Source organism: Kogia breviceps, chromosome 5, assembly GCF_026419965.1.
Source record: "Kogia breviceps isolate mKogBre1 chromosome 5, mKogBre1 haplotype 1, whole genome shotgun sequence".
In the NCBI taxonomy this organism is placed as follows: Eukaryota; Metazoa; Chordata; class Mammalia; order Artiodactyla; family Physeteridae; genus Kogia; species Kogia breviceps.
In genome coordinates this window covers 25,315,081-25,336,104 of record NC_081314.1, presented here as the reverse complement: position 1 = coordinate 25,336,104, position 21,024 = coordinate 25,315,081, and positions in this window count along the sequence as shown.

Sequence of the window (21,024 nt, the reverse complement as noted above, 5' to 3'; positions counted from 1 at the left end):
CCGGAAAGGAACTCTGGCACTTGTACTTCTCAAGTGAGCTTAGCCGGCCTCTCCACGAGAGTGTAACGACAAAACAACAACTTGAAGCTGCCTGCGAATGCACAGCTTAGGAGGAAAGCTTTACCCGCATGGTACGAATTTGATCTCTTGATGGTGCCCCGGAAAGGAACTCTGGCACTTGTTCTTCCCAAGTGAGCTTAGCCGGCATCCCCAAGAGACTCTATCCACAAAATGATCACCTTCAACCTGCCTGCGAATGCACAGTGTAGGAGGAAAGCTTTACCCGCATGCTACGAATTTGATGTCTTGAAGGTGCCCCGGAAATGATCTCTGGCACTTGAACTTCTCAAGTGAGCTTCGCCGGACTCTCCACGAGAGTGTAACCACAAAACAACACCTTGAAGCTACCTGCGAATGCACAGCTTAGGAGGAAAGCTTTACCCGCATGCTACGAATTTGATCTCTTGATGGTGCCCCGGAAAGGAACTCTGGCACTTGAACTTCTCAAGTTAACTTAGCCGGCATCCCCACGAGACTCAATCCAAAAAATAAACACCTTCAAGCTGGCTGCAAAGGCACAGCTTAGGAGGAAAGCAGTACCCGCATGCAACAAATTTGATCTCTTTATGGTGTCCTGGAAAGGAACTCTGGCACTTGTACTTCTCAAGTGAGCTTAGCTGGCATTTACACGAGAGTCTAACCACAAAAGGAACACCTTGAACCTGCCTGCGAATGCACAGTTTAGGAGGAAACCTTACCCGCCTGCTACGAATTTGATGTCTTGATGGTGCCCCGGAAAGGAACTCTGGCACTTGTACTTCTCAAGTGAGCTTAGCCGGCTTCTCCCCGAGAGTGTAACCACAAAACAACAACTTGAAGCTCCCTGCGAGTGCACAGCTTAGGAGGAAAGCTTTACCCGCAGGCTACGAATTTGATCTCTTGATGGTGCCCCGGAAAGGAACTCTGGCACTTGTACTTCCCGAGTGAGCTTAGCCGGCATCCCCACGAGACTCTATGCACAAAATGAACACCTTCAAGCTGCCTGTGAATGCACAGCTTAGGAGGAAAGCAGTACCTGCATGCTACGAATTTGATCTCTTTATGCTGACCTGGAAAGGAACTCTGGCACTTGTACTTCTCAAGTGAGCTTAGCTGGCATTTCCACGAGAGTCTAACCACAAAAGGAACACCTTGAACCTGCCTGTGAATGCACAGTTTAGGAGGAAACCTTACCCGCCTGCTACGAATTTGATGTCTTGAAGGTGCCCCGGAAAGTAACTCTGGCACTTGTACTTCTCAAGTGAGCTTAGCGGGCCTCTCCACGGGAGTGTAACCACAAAACAACACCTTGAAGCTGCCTGCGAATGCACAGGTTAGGAGGAAAGCTTTACCCGCATGCTACGAATTTGATGTCTTGAAGGTGCCCCGGAAATGATCTCTGGCACTTGAACTTCTCAAGTGAGCTTCGCCGGACTCTCCACGAGAGTGTAACCACAAAACAACACCTTGAAGCTACCTGCGAATGCACAGCATAGGAGGAAAGCTTTACCCGCATGCTACGAATTTGATTTCTTGATGGTGCCCCGGAAAGGAACTCTGGCACTTGAACTACCCAAGTTAACTTATCCGGCATCCCCACGAGACTCTATCCAAAAAATAAACACCTTCAAGCTGGCTGCAAAGGCACAGCTTAGGAGGAAAGCAGTACCTGCATGCTACGAATTTGATCTCTTGATGGTGCCCCGGAAAGGAACTCTGGCACTTGTACTTCTCAAGTGAGCTTAGCCGGCCTCTCCACGAGAGTGTAACCACAAAACAACAACTTGAAGCTGCCTGCGAATGCACAGCATAGGAGGAAAGCTTTACCCGCATGGTACGAATTTGATCTCTTGATGGTGCCCCGGAAAGGAACTCTGGCACTTGTACTTCCCAAGTTAACTTAGCCGGCATCCCCACGAGACTCCATCCAAAAAATGAACACCTTCAAGCTGGCTGCGAATGCACAGCTTAGGAGGAAAGCAGTACCCGCATGCTACTAATTTGATCATTTGATGGTGCCCCCGAAAGGAACTCTGGCACTTGTACTTCCCGAGTGAGCTTAGCTGGCATCCCCACGAGACTCTATGCACAAAATGAACACCTTCAAGCTGCCTGTGAATGCACAGCTTAGGAGGAAAGCAGTACCCGCATGCTACGAATTTGATCTATTTATGGTGTCCTGGAAAGGAACTCTGGCACTTGTACTTCTCAAGAGAGCTTAGCTGGCATTTCCACGAGAGTCTAACCACAAAAGGAACACCTTGAACCTGCCTGCGAATGCACAGTTTAGGAGGAAACCTTACCCGCCTGCTACGAATTTGATGTCTTGATGGTGCCCCGGAAAGGAACTCTGGCACTTGTACTTCTCAAGTGAGCTTAGCCGGCCTCTCCACGAGAGTGTAACCACAAAACAACAACTTGAAGCTCCCTGCGAATGCACAGCTTAGGAGGAAAGCTTTACCCGCATGCTACGAATTTGATCTCTTGATGGTGCCCCGGAAAGGAACTCTAGCACTTGTACTTCCCGAGTGAGCTTAGCCGGCATCCCCACGAGTCTCTATCCACAAAATGAACACATTCAAGCTGCTTGTGAATGCACAGCTTAGGAGGAAAGCAGTACCCGCATGCTACGAATTTGATCTCTTTATGCTGCCCCGGAAAGGAACTCTGGCACTTGAACTTCCCAAGTTAACTTAGCCGGCATCCCCACGAGACTCTATCCAAAAAATAAACACCTTCAAGCTGGCTGCAAAGGCACAGCTTAGGAGGAAAGCAGTACCCGCATGCTACGAATTTGATCTCCTGATGGTGCCCCGGAAAGGAACTCTGGCACTTGTACTTCTCAAGTGAGCTAAGCCGGCCTCTCCACGAGAGTGTAACCACAAAACAACAACTTGAAGCTGCCTGCGAATGCACAGCTTAGGAGGAAAGCTTTACCCGCATGGTACGAATTTGATCTCTTGATGGTGCCCCGGAAAGGAACTCTGGCACTTGTTCTTCCCAAGTGAGCTTAGCCGGCATCCCCACGAGACTCTATCCACAAAATGATCACCTTCAACCTGCCTGCGAATGCACAGTGTAGGAGGAAAGCTTTACCCGCATGCTACGAATTTGATGTCTTAAAGGTGCCCCGGAAATGATCTCTGGCACTTGAACTTCTCAAGTGAGCTTCGCCGGACTCTCCACGAGAGTGTAACCACAAAACAACACCTTGAAGCTACCTGCGAATGCACAGCTTTGGAGGAAAGCAGTACCCGCATGCTACGAATTTGGTCTCATGATGGTGCCCCGGAAAGGAACTCTGGCACTTGTACTTCCCAAGTTAACTTAGCCGGCATCCCCACGAGACTCCATCCAAAAAATGAACACCTTCAAGCTGGCTGCGAATGCACAGCTTAGGAGGAAAGCAGTACCCGCATGCTACTAATTTGATCATTTGATGGTGCCCCCGAAAGGAACTCTGGCACTTGTACTTCCCGAGTGAGCTTAGCTGGCATCCCCACGAGACTCTATGCACAAAATGAACACCTTCAAGCTGCCTGTGAATGCACAGCTTAGGAGGAAAGCAGTACCCGCATGCTACGAATTTGATCTCTTTATGGTGTCCTGGAAAGGAACTCTGGCACTTGTACTTCTCAAGTGAGCTTAGCTGGCATTTCCACGAGTGTCTAACCACAAAAGGAACACCTTGAACCTGCCTGCGAATGCACAGTTTAGGAGGAAACCTTACCCGCCTGCTACGAATTTGATGTCTTGATGGTGCCCCGGAAAGGAACTCTGGCACTTGTACTTCTCAAGTGAGCTTAGCCGGCCTCTCCACGAGAGTGTAACCACAAAACAACAACTTGAAGCTCCCTGCGAATGCACAGCTTAGGAGGAAAGCTTTACCCGCATGCTTCGATTTTGATCTCTTGATGGTGCCCCGGAAAGGAACTCTGGGACTTGTACTTCCTCAGTGAGCTTAGCCGGCATCCCCACGAGTCTCTATCCACAAAATGAACACATTCAAGCTGCTTGTGAATGCACAGCTTAGGAGGAAAGCAGTACCCGCATGCTACGAATTTGATCTCTTTATGCTGCCCCGGAAAGGAACTCTGGCACTTGAACTTCCCAAGTTAACTTAGCCGGCATCCCCATGAGACTCTATCCAAAAAATAAACACCTTCAAGCTGGCTGCAAAGGCACAGCTTAGGAGGAAAGCAGTACCCGCATGCTACGAATTTGATCTCCTGATGGTGCCCCGGAAAGGAACTCGGGCACTTGTACTTCTCAAGTGAGCTTAGCCGGCCTCTCCACGAGAGTGTAACCACAAAACAACAACTTGAAGCTGCCTGCGAATGCACAGCTTAGGAGGAAAGCTTTACCCGCATGGTACGAATTTGATCTCTTGATGGTGCCCCGGAAAGGAACTCTGGCACTTGTACTTCTCAAGTGAGCTTAGCCGGCCTCTCCACGAGAGTGTAACGACAAAACAACAACTTGAAGCTGCCTGCGAATGCACAGCTTAGGAGGAAAGCTTTACCCGCATGGTACGAATTTGATCTCTTGATGGTGCCCCGGAAAGGAACTCTGGCACTTGTTCTTCCCAAGTGAGCTTAGCCGGCATCCCCAAGAGACTCTATCCACAAAATGATCACCTTCAACCTGCCTGCGAATGCACAGTGTAGGAGGAAAGCTTTACCCGCATGCTACGAATTTGATGTCTTGAAGGTGCCCCGGAAATGATCTCTGGCACTTGAACTTCTCAAGTGAGCTTCGCCGGACTCTCCACGAGAGTGTAACCACAAAACAACACCTTGAAGCTACCTGCGAATGCACAGCTTAGGAGGAAAGCTTTACCCGCATGCTACGAATTTGATCTCTTGATGGTGCCCCGGAAAGGAACTCTGGCACTTGAACTTCTCAAGTTAACTTAGCCGGCATCCCCACGAGACTCAATCCAAAAAATAAACACCTTCAAGCTGGCTGCAAAGGCACAGCTTAGGAGGAAAGCAGTACCCGCATGCAACAAATTTGATCTCTTTATGGTGTCCTGGAAAGGAACTCTGGCACTTGTACTTCTCAAGTGAGCTTAGCTGGCATTTACACGAGAGTCTAACCACAAAAGGAACACCTTGAACCTGCCTGCGAATGCACAGTTTAGGAGGAAACCTTACCCGCCTGCTACGAATTTGATGTCTTGATGGTGCCCCGGAAAGGAACTCTGGCACTTGTACTTCTCAAGTGAGCTTAGCCGGCTTCTCCCCGAGAGTGTAACCACAAAACAACAACTTGAAGCTCCCTGCGAGTGCACAGCTTAGGAGGAAAGCTTTACCCGCAGGCTACGAATTTGATCTCTTGATGGTGCCCCGGAAAGGAACTCTGGCACTTGTACTTCCCGAGTGAGCTTAGCCGGCATCCCCACGAGACTCTATGCACAAAATGAACACCTTCAAGCTGCCTGTGAATGCACAGCTTAGGAGGAAAGCAGTACCTGCATGCTACGAATTTGATCTCTTTATGCTGACCTGGAAAGGAACTCTGGCACTTGTACTTCTCAAGTGAGCTTAGCTGGCATTTCCACGAGAGTCTAACCACAAAAGGAACACCTTGAACCTGCCTGTGAATGCACAGTTTAGGAGGAAACCTTACCCGCCTGCTACGAATTTGATGTCTTGAAGGTGCCCCGGAAAGTAACTCTGGCACTTGTACTTCTCAAGTGAGCTTAGCGGGCCTCTCCACGGGAGTGTAACCACAAAACAACACCTTGAAGCTGCCTGCGAATGCACAGGTTAGGAGGAAAGCTTTACCCGCATGCTACGAATTTGATGTCTTGAAGGTGCCCCGGAAATGATCTCTGGCACTTGAACTTCTCAAGTGAGCTTCGCCGGACTCTCCACGAGAGTGTAACCACAAAACAACACCTTGAAGCTACCTGCGAATGCACAGCATAGGAGGAAAGCTTTACCCGCATGCTACGAATTTGATTTCTTGATGGTGCCCCGGAAAGGAACTCTGGCACTTGAACTACCCAAGTTAACTTATCCGGCATCCCCACGAGACTCTATCCAAAAAATAAACACCTTCAAGCTGGCTGCAAAGGCACAGCTTAGGAGGAAAGCAGTACCTGCATGCTACGAATTTGATCTCTTGATGGTGCCCCGGAAAGGAACTCTGGCACTTGTACTTCTCAAGTGAGCTTAGCCGGCCTCTCCACGAGAGTGTAACCACAAAACAACAACTTGAAGCTGCCTGCGAATGCACAGCATAGGAGGAAAGCTTTACCCGCATGGTACGAATTTGATCTCTTGATGGTGCCCCGGAAAGGAACTCTGGCACTTGTACTTCCCAAGTTAACTTAGCCGGCATCCCCACGAGACTCCATCCAAAAAATGAACACCTTCAAGCTGGCTGCGAATGCACAGCTTAGGAGGAAAGCAGTACCCGCATGCTACTAATTTGATCATTTGATGGTGCCCCCGAAAGGAACTCTGGCACTTGTACTTCCCGAGTGAGCTTAGCTGGCATCCCCACGAGACTCTATGCACAAAATGAACACCTTCAAGCTGCCTGTGAATGCACAGCTTAGGAGGAAAGCAGTACCCGCATGCTACGAATTTGATCTATTTATGGTGTCCTGGAAAGGAACTCTGGCACTTGTACTTCTCAAGAGAGCTTAGCTGGCATTTCCACGAGAGTCTAACCACAAAAGGAACACCTTGAACCTGCCTGCGAATGCACAGTTTAGGAGGAAACCTTACCCGCCTGCTACGAATTTGATGTCTTGATGGTGCCCCGGAAAGGAACTCTGGCACTTGTACTTCTCAAGTGAGCTTAGCCGGCCTCTCCACGAGAGTGTAACCACAAAACAACAACTTGAAGCTCCCTGCGAATGCACAGCTTAGGAGGAAAGCTTTACCCGCATGCTACGAATTTGATCTCTTGATGGTGCCCCGGAAAGGAACTCTAGCACTTGTACTTCCCGAGTGAGCTTAGCCGGCATCCCCACGAGTCTCTATCCACAAAATGAACACATTCAAGCTGCTTGTGAATGCACAGCTTAGGAGGAAAGCAGTACCCGCATGCTACGAATTTGATCTCTTTATGCTGCCCCGGAAAGGAACTCTGGCACTTGAACTTCCCAAGTTAACTTAGCCGGCATCCCCACGAGACTCTATCCAAAAAATAAACACCTTCAAGCTGGCTGCAAAGGCACAGCTTAGGAGGAAAGCAGTACCCGCATGCTACGAATTTGATCTCCTGATGGTGCCCCGGAAAGGAACTCTGGCACTTGTACTTCTCAAGTGAGCTAAGCCGGCCTCTCCACGAGAGTGTAACCACAAAACAACAACTTGAAGCTGCCTGCGAATGCACAGCTTAGGAGGAAAGCTTTACCCGCATGGTACGAATTTGATCTCTTGATGGTGCCCCGGAAAGGAACTCTGGCACTTGTTCTTCCCAAGTGAGCTTAGCCGGCATCCCCACGAGACTCTATCCACAAAATGATCACCTTCAACCTGCCTGCGAATGCACAGTGTAGGAGGAAAGCTTTACCCGCATGCTACGAATTTGATGTCTTAAAGGTGCCCCGGAAATGATCTCTGGCACTTGAACTTCTCAAGTGAGCTTCGCCGGACTCTCCACGAGAGTGTAACCACAAAACAACACCTTGAAGCTACCTGCGAATGCACAGCTTTGGAGGAAAGCAGTACCCGCATGCTACGAATTTGGTCTCATGATGGTGCCCCGGAAAGGAACTCTGGCACTTGTACTTCCCAAGTTAACTTAGCCGGCATCCCCACGAGACTCCATCCAAAAAATGAACACCTTCAAGCTGGCTGCGAATGCACAGCTTAGGAGGAAAGCAGTACCCGCATGCTACTAATTTGATCATTTGATGGTGCCCCCGAAAGGAACTCTGGCACTTGTACTTCCCGAGTGAGCTTAGCTGGCATCCCCACGAGACTCTATGCACAAAATGAACACCTTCAAGCTGCCTGTGAATGCACAGCTTAGGAGGAAAGCAGTACCCGCATGCTACGAATTTGATCTCTTTATGGTGTCCTGGAAAGGAACTCTGGCACTTGTACTTCTCAAGTGAGCTTAGCTGGCATTTCCACGAGTGTCTAACCACAAAAGGAACACCTTGAACCTGCCTGCGAATGCACAGTTTAGGAGGAAACCTTACCCGCCTGCTACGAATTTGATGTCTTGATGGTGCCCCGGAAAGGAACTCTGGCACTTGTACTTCTCAAGTGAGCTTAGCCGGCCTCTCCACGAGAGTGTAACCACAAAACAACAACTTGAAGCTCCCTGCGAATGCACAGCTTAGGAGGAAAGCTTTACCCGCATGCTTCGATTTTGATCTCTTGATGGTGCCCCGGAAAGGAACTCTGGGACTTGTACTTCCTCAGTGAGCTTAGCCGGCATCCCCACGAGTCTCTATCCACAAAATGAACACATTCAAGCTGCTTGTGAATGCACAGCTTAGGAGGAAAGCAGTACCCGCATGCTACGAATTTGATCTCTTTATGCTGCCCCGGAAAGGAACTCTGGCACTTGAACTTCCCAAGTTAACTTAGCCGGCATCCCCATGAGACTCTATCCAAAAAATAAACACCTTCAAGCTGGCTGCAAAGGCACAGCTTAGGAGGAAAGCAGTACCCGCATGCTACGAATTTGATCTCCTGATGGTGCCCCGGAAAGGAACTCGGGCACTTGTACTTCTCAAGTGAGCTTAGCCGGCCTCTCCACGAGAGTGTAACCACAAAACAACAACTTGAAGCTGCCTGCGAATGCACAGCTTAGGAGGAAAGCTTTACCCGCATGGTACGAATTTGATCTCTTGATGGTGCCCCGGAAAGGAACTCTGGCACTTGTACTTCTCAAGTGAGCTTAGCCGGCCTCTCCACGAGAGTGTAACGACAAAACAACAACTTGAAGCTGCCTGCGAATGCACAGCTTAGGAGGAAAGCTTTACCCGCATGGTACGAATTTGATCTCTTGATGGTGCCCCGGAAAGGAACTCTGGCACTTGTTCTTCCCAAGTGAGCTTAGCCGGCATCCCCAAGAGACTCTATCCACAAAATGATCACCTTCAACCTGCCTGCGAATGCACAGTGTAGGAGGAAAGCTTTACCCGCATGCTACGAATTTGATGTCTTGAAGGTGCCCCGGAAATGATCTCTGGCACTTGAACTTCTCAAGTGAGCTTCGCCGGACTCTCCACGAGAGTGTAACCACAAAACAACACCTTGAAGCTACCTGCGAATGCACAGCTTAGGAGGAAAGCTTTACCCGCATGCTACGAATTTGATCTCTTGATGGTGCCCCGGAAAGGAACTCTGGCACTTGAACTTCTCAAGTTAACTTAGCCGGCATCCCCACGAGACTCAATCCAAAAAATAAACACCTTCAAGCTGGCTGCAAAGGCACAGCTTAGGAGGAAAGCAGTACCCGCATGCAACAAATTTGATCTCTTTATGGTGTCCTGGAAAGGAACTCTGGCACTTGTACTTCTCAAGTGAGCTTAGCTGGCATTTACACGAGAGTCTAACCACAAAAGGAACACCTTGAACCTGCCTGCGAATGCACAGTTTAGGAGGAAACCTTACCCGCCTGCTACGAATTTGATGTCTTGATGGTGCCCCGGAAAGGAACTCTGGCACTTGTACTTCTCAAGTGAGCTTAGCCGGCTTCTCCCCGAGAGTGTAACCACAAAACAACAACTTGAAGCTCCCTGCGAGTGCACAGCTTAGGAGGAAAGCTTTACCCGCAGGCTACGAATTTGATCTCTTGATGGTGCCCCGGAAAGGAACTCTGGCACTTGTACTTCCCGAGTGAGCTTAGCCGGCATCCCCACGAGACTCTATGCACAAAATGAACACCTTCAAGCTGCCTGTGAATGCACAGCTTAGGAGGAAAGCAGTACCTGCATGCTACGAATTTGATCTCTATGCTGACCTGGAAAGGAACTCTGGCACTTGTACTTCTCAAGTGAGCTTAGCTGGCATTTCCACGAGAGTCTAACCACAAAAGGAACACCTTGAACCTGCCTGTGAATGCACAGTTTAGGAGGAAACCTTACCCGCCTGCTACGAATTTGATGTCTTGAAGGTGCCCCGGAAAGTAACTCTGGCACTTGTACTTCTCAAGTGAGCTTAGCGGGCCTCTCCACGGGAGTGTAACCACAAAACAACACCTTGAAGCTGCCTGCGAATGCACAGGTTAGGAGGAAAGCTTTACCCGCATGCTACGAATTTGATGTCTTGAAGGTGCCCCGGAAATGATCTCTGGCACTTGAACTTCTCAAGTGAGCTTCGCCGGACTCTCCACGAGAGTGTAACCACAAAACAACACCTTGAAGCTACCTGCGAATGCACAGCATAGGAGGAAAGCTTTACCCGCATGCTACGAATTTGATTTCTTGATGGTGCCCCGGAAAGGAACTCTGGCACTTGAACTTCCCAAGTTAACTTATCCGGCATCCCCACGAGACTCTATCCAAAAAATAAACACCTTCAAGCTGGCTGCGAATGCACAGCTTAGGAGGAAAGCAGTACCCGCATGCTACTAATTTGATCATTTGATGGTGCCCCCGAAAGGAACTCTGGCACTTGTACGTCCCGAGTGAGCTTAGCTGGCATCCCCACGAGACTCTATGCACAAAATGAACACCTTCAAGCTGCCTGTGAATGCACAGCTTAGGAGGAAAGCAGTACCCGCATGCTACGAATTTGATCTCTTTATGGTGTCCTGGAAAGGAACTCTGGCACTTGTACTTCTCAAGAGAGCTTAGCTGGCATTTCCACGAGAGTCTAACCACAAAAGGAACACCTTGAACCTGCCTGCTAATGCACAGTTTAGGAGGAAACCTTACCCGCCTGCTACGAATTTGATGTCTTGATGGTGCCCCGGAAAGGAACTCTGGCACTTGTACTTCTCAAGTGAGCTTAGCCGGCCTCTCCACGAGAGTGTAACCACAAAACAACAACTTGAAGCTCCCTGCGAATGCACAGCTTAGGAGGAAAGCTTTACCCGCATGCTACGAATTTGATCTCTTGATGGTGCCCCGGAAAGGAACTCTAGCACTTGTACTTCCCGAGTGAGCTTAGCCGGCATCCCCACGAGTCTCTATCCACAAAATGAACACATTCAAGCTGCTTGTGAATGCACAGCTTAGGAGGAAAGCAGTACCCGCATGCTACGAATTTGATCTCTTTATGCTGCCCCGGAAAGGAACTCTGGCACTTGAACTTCCCAAGTTAACTTAGCCGGCATCCCCACGAGACTCTATCCAAAAAATAAACACCTTCAAGCTGGCTGCAAAGGCACAGCTTAGGAGGAAAGCAGTACCCGCATGCTACGAATTTGATCTCCTGATGGTGCCCCGGAAAGGAACTCTGGCACTTGTACTTCTCAAGTGAGCTAAGCCGGCCTCTCCACGAGAGTGTAACCACAAAACAACAACTTGAAGCTGCCTGCGAATGCACAGATTAGGAGGAAAGCTTTACCCGCATGGTACGAATTTGATCTCTTGATGGTGCCCCGGAAAGGAACTCTGGCACTTGTTCTTCCCAAGTGAGCTTAGCCGGCATCCCCACGAGACTCTATCCACAAAATGATCACCTTCAACCTGCCTGCGAATGCACAGTGTAGGAGGAAAGCTTTACCCGCATGCTACGAATTTGATGTCTTAAAGGTGCCCCGGAAATGATCTCTGGCACTTGAACTTCTCAAGTGAGCTTCGCCGGACTCTCCACGAGAGTGTAACCACAAAACAACACCTTGAAGCTACCTGCGAATGCACAGCTTTGGAGGAAAGCAGTACCCGCATGCTACGAATTTGGTCTCATGATGGTGCCCCGGAAAGGAACTCTGGCACATGAACTTCTCAAGTTAACTTAGCCGGCATCCCCACGAGACTCTATCCAAAAAAAAAACACCTTCAAGCTGGCTGCAAAGGCACAGCTTAGGAGGAAAGCAGTACCCGCATGCAACAAATTTGATCTCTTTATGGTGTCCTGGAAAGGAACTCTGGCACTTGTACTTCTCAAGTGAGCTTAGCTGGCATTTCCACGAGAGTCTAACCACAAAAGGAACACATTGAACCTGCCTGCGAATGCACAGTTTAGGAGGAAACCTTACCCGCCTGCTACGAATTTGATGTCTTGATGGTGCCCCGGAAAGGAACTCTGGCACTTGTACTTCTCAAGTGAGCTTAGCCGGCCTCTCCACGAGAGTGTAACCACAAACCAACAACTTGAAGCTCCCTACGAGTGCACAGCTTATGAGGAAAGCTTTACCCGCAGTCTACGAATTTGATCTCTTGATGGTGCCCCGGAAAGGAACTCTGGCACTTGTACTTCCCGAGTGAGCTTAGCCGGCATTCCCACGAGTCTGTATCCACAAAATGAACACATTCAAGCTGCCTGTGAATGCACAGCTTAGGAGGAAAGCAATACCCGCATGCTACGAATTTGATCTCTTTATGCTGCCCTGGAGAGGAACTGTGGCACTTGTACTTCTCAAGTGAGCTTAGCTGGCATTTCCACGAGAGTCTAACCACAAAAGGAACACCTTGAACCTGCCTGCGAATGCACAGTTTAGGAGGAAACCTTACCCGCCTGCTACGAATTTGATGTTTGTGAAGGTGCCCCGGAAAGTAACTCTGGCACTTGTACTTCTCAAGTGAGCTTAGCGGGCCTCTCCACGGGAGTGTAACCACAAAACAACACCTTGAAGCTGCCTGCGAATGCACAGGTTAGGAGGAAAGCTTTACCCGCATGCTACGAATTTGATGTCTTGAAGGTGCCCCGGAAATGATCTCTGGCACTTGAACTTCTCAAGTGAGCTTCGCCGGACTCTCCACGAGAGTGTAACCACAAAATAACACCTTGAAGCTACCTGCGAATGCACAGCTTAGGAGGAAAGCTTTACCCGCATGCTACGAATATGATCTCTTGATGGTGCCCCGGAAAGGAACTCTGGCACTTGAACTTCCCAAGTTAACTTAGCGGGCATCCCCACGAGACTCTATCCAAAAAATAAACACCTTCCAGCTGGCTGCAAAGGCACAGCTTAGGAGGAAAGCAGTACCCGCATGCTACGAATTTGATCTCTTGATGGTGCCCCGGAAAGGAACTCTGGCACTTGTACTTCTCAAGTGAGCTTAACCGGCCTCTCCACGAGTGTGTAACCACAAAACAACAACTTGAAGCTGCCTGCGAATGCACAGCTTACGAGGAATACTTTACCCGCATGGTACGAATTTGATCTCTTGATGGTGCCCCGGAAAGGAACTCTGGCACTTGTACTTACCAAGTTAACTTAGCCGGCATCCCCACGAGACTCTATACAAAAAATGAACACCTTCAAGCTGGCTGCGAATGCACAGCTTAGGAGGAAAACAGTACCCGCATGCTACGAATTTGATCACTTGATGGTGCCCCCGAAAGGAACTCTGGCACTTGTAGTTCCCGAGTGAGCTTAGCCGGCATCCCCACGAGACTCTATCCACAAAATGAACACCTTCAAGCTGCCTGTGAATGCACAGCTTAGGAGGAAAGCAGTAACCGCATTCTACGAATTTGATCTCTTTATGGTGTCCTGGAAAGGAACTCTGGCACTTGTACTTCTCAAGTGAGCTTAGCTGGCATTTCCACGAGAGTCTAACCACAAAAGGAACACCTTGAACCTGCCTGCGAATGCACAGTTTAGGAGGAAACCTTACCCGCCTGCAACGAATTTGATGTCTCTATGGTGCCCCGGAAAGGAACTCTGGCACTTGTACATCTCAAGTGAGCTTACCGGGCCTCTCCACGGGAGTGTAACCACAAAACAACGCCTTGAAGCTGCCTTCGAATGCACAGGTTAGGAGGAAAGCTTTACACGCATGCTACGAATTTGATCTCTTGGTGGTGCCCCGGAAAGGAACTCTGGCACTTGTTCTTCCCAAGTGAGCTTAGCCGGCATCCCCACGAGACTCTATCCACAAAATGATCACCTTCAACCTGCCTGCGAATGCACACTGTAGGAGGAAAGCTTTACCCGCATGCTACGAATTTGATCTCTTGATGGTGCCCCGGAAAGGAACTCTAGCACTTGTACTTCCCGAGTGAGCTTAGCCGGCATCCCCACGAGTCTCTATCCACAAAATGAACACATTCAAGCTGCTTGTGAATGCACAGCTTAGGAGGAAAGCAGTACCCGCATGCTACGAATTTGATCTCTTTATGCTGCCCCGGAAAGGAACTCTGGCACTTGAAGTTCCCAAGTTAACTTAGCCGGCATCCCCACGAGACTCTATCCAAAAAATAAACACCTTCAATCTGGCTGCAAAGGCACAGCTTAGGAGGAAAGCAGTACCCGCATGCTACGAATTTGATCTCCTGATGGTGCCCCGGAAAGGAACTCTGGCACTTGTACTTCTCAAGTGAGCTAAGCCGGCCTCTCCACGAGAGTGTAACCACAAAACAACAACTTGAAGCTGCCTGCGAATGCACAGCTTAGGAGGAAAGCTTTACCCGCATGGTACGAATTTGATCTCTTGATGGTGCCCCGGAAAGGAACTCTGGCACTTGTTCTTCCCAAGTGAGCTTAGCCGGCATCCCCACGAGACTCTATCCACAAAATGATCACCTTCAACCTGCCTGCGAATGCACAGTGTAGGAGGAAAGCTTTACCCGCATGCTACGAATTTGATGTCTTAAAGGTGCCCCGGAAATGATCTCTGGCACTTGAACTTCTCAAGTGAGCTTCGCCGGACTCTCCACGAGAGTGTAACCACAAAACAACACCTTGAAGCTACCTGCGAATGCACAGCTTTGGAGGAAAGCAGTACCCGCATGCTACGAATTTGGTCTCATGATGGTGCCCCGGAAAGGAACTCTGGCACTTGTACTTCCCAAGTTAACTTAGCCGGCATCCCCACGAGACTCCATCCAAAAAATGAACACCTTCAAGCTGGCTGCGAATGCACAGCTTAGGAGGAAAGCAGTACCCGCATGCTACTAATTTGATCATTTGATGGTGCCCCCGAAAGGAACTCTGGCACTTGTACTTCCCGAGTGAGCTTAGCTGGCATCCCCACGAGACTCTATGCACAAAATGAACACCTTCAAGCTGCCTGTGAATGCACAGCTTAGGAGGAAAGCAGTACCTGCATGCTACGAATTTGATCTCTTTATGCTGACCTGGAAAGGAACTCTGGCACTTGTACTTCTCAAGTGAGCTTAGCTGGCATTTCCACGAGAGTCTAACCACAAAAGGAACACCTTGAACCTGCCTGTGAATGCACAGTTTAGGAGGAAACCTTACCCGCCTGCTACGAATTTGATGTCTTGAAGGTGCCCCGGAAAGTAACTCTGGCACTTGTACTTCTCAAGTGAGCTTAGCGGGCCTCTCCACGGGAGTGTAACCACAAAACAACACCTTGAAGCTGCCTGCGAATGCACAGGTTAGGAGGAAAGCTTTACCCGCATGCTACGAATTTGATGTCTTGAAGGTGCCCCGGAAATGATCTCTGGCACTTGAACTTCTCAAGTGAGCTTCGCCGGACTCTCCACGAGAGTGTAACCACAAAACAACACCTTGAAGCTACCTGCGAATGCACAGCATAGGAGGAAAGCTTTACCCGCATGCTACGAATTTGATTTCTTGATGGTGCCCCGGAAAGGAACTCTGGCACTTGAACTTCCCAAGTTAACTTATCCGGCATCCCCACGAGACTCTATCCAAAAAATAAACACCTTCAAGCTGGCTGCAAAGGCACAGCTTAGGAGGAAAGCAGTACCTGCATGCTACGAATTTGATCTCTTGATGGTGCCCCGGAAAGGAACTCTGGCACTTGTACTTCTCAAGTGAGCTTAGCCGGCCTCTCCACGAGAGTGTAACCACAAAACAACAACTTGAAGCTGCCTGCGAATGCACAGCATAGGAGGAAACCTTTACCCGCATGGTACGAATTTGATCTCTTGATGGTGCCCCGGAAAGGAACTCTGGCACTTGTACTTCCCAAGTTAACTTAGCCGGCATCCCCACGAGACTCCATCCAAAAAATGAACACCTTCAAGCTGGCTGCGAATGCACAGCTTAGGAGGAAAGCAGTACCCGCATGCTACTAATTTGATCATTTGATGGTGCCCCCGAAAGGAACTCTGGCACTTGTACTTCCCGAGTGAGCTTAGCTGGCATCCCCACGAGACTCTATGCACAAAATGAACACCTTCAAGCTGCCTGTGAATGCACAGCTTAGGAGGAAAGCAGTACCCGCATGCTACGAATTTGATCTCTTTATGGTGTCCTGGAAAGGAACTCTGGCACTTGTACTTCTCAAGAGAGCTTAGCTGGCATTTCCACGAGAGTCTAACCACAAAAGGAACACCTTGAACCTGCCTGCTAATGCACAGTTTAGGAGGAAACCTTACCCGCCTGCTACGAATTTGATGTCTTGATGGTGACCCGGAAAGGAACTCTGGCACTTGTACTTCTCAAGTGAGCTTAGCCGGCCTCTCCACGAGAGTGTAACCACAAAACAACAACTTGAAGCTCCCTGCGAATGCACAGCTTAGGAGGAAAGCTTTACCCGCATGCTACGAATTTGATCTCTTGATGGTGCCCCGGAAAGGAACTCTAGCACTTGTACTTCCCGAGTGAGCTTAGCCGGCATCCCCACCAGTCTCTATCCACAAAATGAACACATTCAAGCTGCTTGTGAATGCACAGCTTAGGAGGAAAGCAGTTCCCGCATGCTACGAATTTGATCTCTTTATGCTGCCCCGGAAAGGAACTCTGGCACTTGAACTTCCCAAGTTAACTTAGCCGGCATCCCCACGAGACTCTATCCAAAAAATAAACACCTTCAAGCTGGCTGCAAAGGCACAGCTTAGGAGGAAAGCAGTACCCGCATGCTACGAATTTGATCTCCTGATGGTGCCCCGGAAAGGAACTCTGGCACTTGTACTTCTCAAGTGAGCTAAGCCGGCCTCTCCACGAGAGTGTAACCACAAAACAACAACTTGAAGCTGCCTGCGAATGCACAGATTAGGAGGAAAGCTTTACCCGCATGGTACGAATTTGATCTCTTGATGGTGCCCCGGAAAGGAACTCTGGCACTTGTTCTTCCCAAGTGAGCTTAGCCGGCATCCCCACGAGACTCTATCCACAAAATGATCACCTTCAACCTGCCTGCGAATGCACAGTGTAGGAGGAAAGCTTTACCCGCATGCTACGAATTTGATGTCTTAAAGGTGCCCCGGAAATGATCTCTGGCACTTGAACTTCTCAAGTGAGCTTCGCCGGACTCTCCACGAGAGTGTAACCACAAAACAACACCTTGAAGCTACCTGCGAATGCACAGCTTTGGAGGAAAGCAGTACCCGCATGCTACGAATTTGGTCTCATGATGGTGCCCCGGAAAGGAACTCTGGCACATGAACTTCTCAAGTTAACTTAGCCGGCATCCCCACGAGACTCTATCCAAAAAAAAAACACCTTCAAGCTGGCTGCAAAGGCACAGCTTAGGAGGAAAGCAGTACCCGCATGCAACAAATTTGATCTCTTTATGGTGTCCTGGAAAGGAACTCTGGCACTTGTACTTCTCAAGTGAGCTTAGCTGGCATTTCCACGAGAGTCTAACCACAAAAGGAACACATTGAACCTGCCTGCGAATGCACAGTTTAGGAGGAAACCTTACCCGCCTGCTACGAATTTGATGTCTTGATGGTGCCCCGGAAAGGAACTCTGGCACTTGTACTTCTCAAGTGAGCTTAGCCGGCCTCTCCACGAGAGTGTAACCACAAACCAACAACTTGAAGCTCCCTGCGAGTGCACAGCTTATGAGGAAAGCTTTACCCGCAGTCTACGAATTTGATCTCTTGATGGTGCCCCGGAAAGGAACTCTGGCACTTGTACTTCCCGAGTGAGCTTAGCCGGCATTCCCACGAGTCTGTATCCACAAAATGAACACATTCAAGCTGCCTGTGAATGCACAGCTTAGGAGGAAAGCAATACCCGCATGCTACGAATTTGATCTCTTTATGCTGCCCTGGAGAGGAACTGTGGCACTTGTACTTCTCAAGTGAGCTTAGCTGGCATTTCCACGAGAGTCTAACCACAAAAGGAACACCTTGAACCTGCCTGCGAATGCACAGTTTAGGAGGAAACCTTACCCGCCTGCTACGAATTTGATGTTTGTGAAGGTGCCCCGGAAAGTAACTCTGGCACTTGTACTTCTCAAGTGAGCTTAGCGGGCCTCTCCACGGGAGTGTAACCACAAAACAACACCTTGAAGCTGCCTGCGAATGCACAGGTTAGGAGGAAAGCTTTACCCGCATGCTACGAATTTGATGTCTTGAAGGTGCCCCGGAAATGATCTCTGGCACTTGAACTTCCCAAGTTAACTTAGCCGGCATCCCCACGAGACTCTATCCAAAAAATAAACACCTTACAGCTGGCTGCAAAGGCACAGCTTAGGAGGAAAGCAGTACCCGCATGCTACGAATTTGATCTCTTGATGGTGCCCCGGAAAGGAACTCTGGCACTTGTACTTCTCAAGTGAGCTTAACCGGCCTCTCCACGAGTGTGTAACCACAAAACAACAACTTGAAGCTGCCTGCGAATGCACAGCTTACGAGGAAAACTTTACCCGCATGGTACGAATTTGATCTCTTGATGGTGCCCCGGAAAGGAACTCTGGCACTTGTACTTACCAAGTTAACTTAGCCGGCATCCCCACGAGACTCTATACAAAAAATGAACACCTTCAAGCTGGCTGCGAATGCACAGCTTAGGAGGAAAACAGTACCCGCATGCTACGAATTTGATCACTTGATGGTGCCCCCGAAAGGAACTCTGGCACTTGTAGTTCCCGAGTGAGCTTAGCCGGCATCCCCACGAGACTCTATCCACAAAATGAACACCTTCAAGCTGCCTGTGAATGCACAGCTTAGGAGGAAAGCAGTAACCGCATTCTACGAATTTGATCTCTTTATGGTGTCCTGGAAAGGAACTCTGGCACTTGTACTTCTCAAGTGAGCTTAGCTGGCATTTCCACGAGAGTCTAACCACAAAAGGAACACCTTGAACCTGCCTGCGAATGCACAGTTTAGGAGGAAACCTTACCCGCCTGCAACGAATTTGATGTCTCTATGGTGCCCCGGAAAGGAACTCTGGCACTTGTACATCTCAAGTGAGCTTACCGGGCCTCTCCACGGGAGTGTAACCACAAAACAACGCCTTGAAGCTGCCTTCGAATGCACAGGTTAGGAGGAAAGCTTTACACGCATGCTACGAATTTGATCTCTTGGTGGTGCCCCGGAAAGGAACTCTGGCACTTGTTCTTCCCAAGTGAGCTTAGCCGGCATCCCCACGAGACTCTATCCACAAAATGATCACCTTCAACCTGCCTGCGAATGCACACTGTAGGAGGAAAGCTTTACCCGCATGCTACGAATTTGATCTCTTGATGGTGCCCCGGAAAGGAACTCTAGCACTTGTACTTCCCGAGTGAGCTTAGCCGGCATCCCCACGAGTCTCTATCCACAAAATGAACACATTCAAGCTGCTTGTGAATGCACAGCTTAGGAGGAAAGCAGTACCCGCATGCTACGAATTTGATCTCTTTATGCTGCCCCGGAAAGGAACTCTGGCACTTGAAGTTCCCAAGTTAACTTAGCCGGCATCCCCACGAGACTCTATCCAAAAAATAAACACCTTCAAGCTGGCTGCAAAGGCACAGCTTAGGAGGAAAGCAGTACCCGCATGCTACGAATTTGATCTCCTGATGGTGCCCCGGAAAGGAACTCTGGCACTTGTACTTCTCAAGTGAGCTAAGCCGGCCTCTCCACGAGAGTGTAACCACAAAACAACAACTTGAAGCTGCCTGCGAATGCACAGCTTAGGAGGAAAGCTTTACCCGCATGGTACGAATTTGATCTCTTGATGGTGCCCCGGAAAGGAACTCTGGCACTTGTTCTTCCCAAGTGAGCTTAGCCGGCATCCCCACGAGACTCTATCCACAAAATGATCACCTTCAACCTGCCTGCGAATGCACAGTGTAGGAGGAAAGCTTTACCCGCATGCTACGAATTTGATGTCTTAAAGGTGCCCCGGAAATGATCTCTGGCACTTGAACTTCTCAAGTGAGCTTCGCCGGACTCTCCACGAGAGTGTAACCACAAAACAACACCTTGAAGCTACCTGCGAATGCACAGCTTTGGAGGAAAGCAGTACCCGCATGCTACGAATTTGGTCTCATGATGGTGCCCCGGAAAGGAACTCTGGCACTTGTACTTCCCAAGTTAACTTAGCCGGCATCCCCACGAGACTCCATCCAAAAAATGAACACCTTCAAGCTGGCTGCGAATGCACAGCTTAGGAGGAAAGCAGTACCCGCATGCTACTAATTTGATCATTTGATGGTGCCCCCGAAAGGAACTCTGGCACTTGTACTTCCCGAGTGAGCTTAGCTGGCATCCCCACGAGACTCTATGCACAAAATGAACACCTTCAAGCTGCCTGTGAATGCACAGCTTAGGAGGAAAGCAGTACCCGCATGCTACGAATTTGATCTCTTTATGGTGTCCTGGAAAGGAACTCTGGCACTTGTACTTCTCAAGTGAGCTTAGCTGGCATTTCCACGAGTGTCTAACCACAAAAGGAACACCTTGAACCTGCCTGCGAATGCACAGTTTAGGAGGAAACCTTACCCGCCTGCTACGAATTTGATGTCTTGATGGTGCCCCGGAAAGGAACTCTGGCACTTGTACTTCTCAAGTGAGCTTAGCCGGCCTCTCCACGAGAGTGTAACCACAAAACAACAACTTGAAGCTCCCTGCGAATGCACAGCTTAGGAGGAAAGCTTTACCCGCATGCTACGAATTTGATCTCTTGATGGTGCCCCGGAAAGGAACTCTGGGACTTGTACTTCCTCAGTGAGCTTAGCCGGCATCCCCACGAGTCTCTATCCACAAAATGAACACATTCAAGCTGCTTGTGAATGCACAG